The sequence below is a fragment of the Otolemur garnettii genome, unplaced genomic scaffold (assembly GCF_000181295.1).
Source record: "Otolemur garnettii isolate 467f Iridium unplaced genomic scaffold, OtoGar3 scaffold00046, whole genome shotgun sequence".
Classification (NCBI taxonomy): domain Eukaryota; kingdom Metazoa; phylum Chordata; class Mammalia; order Primates; family Galagidae; genus Otolemur; species Otolemur garnettii.
This window is the reverse complement of record NW_003852441.1, coordinates 4,573,267-4,574,586: the sequence shown is the minus strand read 5'-3', so window position 1 is coordinate 4,574,586 and position 1,320 is coordinate 4,573,267. Positions and strand designations below refer to the sequence as shown.

At 41.4% G+C, this 1,320-nt stretch overlaps 1 pseudogene; it reads left to right on the top strand.

Annotated features, from left to right (window-relative positions):
* Positions 1-759: 759 nt before the first annotated feature.
* LOC100942198 lies at positions 760-1,103 on the top strand (annotated as a pseudogene).
* Positions 1,104-1,320: the final 217 nt, after the last annotated feature.

Genomic DNA, 1,320 nt, shown 5'->3' with positions numbered 1-1,320 from the left:
ACAAGAAGAAACAGAAAGTGTGAATAGTCTAAAATACATGAAACTAATCTTCACTGATAATAAAAGTCTTCTCTCAAAGAAAAGTTCATGCAATATGTCTTCACTAGTAAATTGTATCAAACAGGTAAGGAAGAAATAAAAGTAAGTTTATACAAATCCTGCCTGAAAATGCGAGGCCACTGTAACCCTAATACCAAAATCAAACAAGGACATTACATAAACGGCAATTAACAACAAAACACAAAACACAGGCCAACATCCCTCATGAACACAGACTCTAAAATCCATGATAAAATATTAGCTGATTAGATTCAGCTAATATATACATAAGAACCCTAATACAGTCTCGGCTCCCATAGCTCAGTGGGTAAGGTGCCAGCTACATATACCAGAGCTGGCAAGTTCAAACCCAGCCCAGGATTGCCAAATAACAGTGACAACTACAACCAAAAAAAATAGCCAGGTGTTGCGGTGGGCACCTGTAGTACCAGCTACTTGACTTGGGAGGCTGAGGCAAGAGAATCACTTAAGCCCAAGAATTTGAGGTTGCTGTGAGCTGTGACACCACAGAACTCTACCCAAGGCAACATAGCAAGATAATGAGACTTTGTTTCAAAAAAAAGAAGGCTAATAGATCTTGAGAGTGTGATTTTTTTTTTCCTTTAAGAATGCATGACTTGGCTCTGTTCGCCGCCCTGTGCCCCAGTCAGCTAGCGTCCGCCTTGCCTCTCAGCCCAGACTTCAGTAGACCTCACCAAAATGCCATCTCAGATGGAGCATGCCCTGGAAACCATGATGTTCACGTTTCACAAATTTTCCGGGGATAAAGGCTACTTAACAAAGGAGGACCTCAGAGTGCTCATGGAGAAGGAGTTCCTCGGATTTTTGGAAAATCGAAAAGACCCTCTGGCCTTAGACAAAATAATGAAGGACCTGGACCAGTGCCGAGATGGCAAAGTGGCTTCCAGAGCTTCTTTTCCCTAATTGCAGGCCTCACCATCGCGTGCAATGACTATTTTGTAGTACACATGAAGCAGAAGGGCAAGAAGTAGGCAGAACCGAGCAATTACTCTGCCCTGAAAAGTGTTCTCTCAAAGGATTGCTTTAAACATCAGCCCCACAGCTTCTCCCTGGATAGGATTTCATGAGCAGATCAGGATCCTTAGAATATATACAAATAAAATCCAACTCCCATTTGTCAAGCAGAGAAGAAAAAGTTAATTAAATGCCAGATGAGCTTTTGTTTTTTACATTGTTTGCATCCCTTTGCCCTCAATAAACACAATCCTGCTTTTAGTTCCAAAAAAAAAGAATGCATGA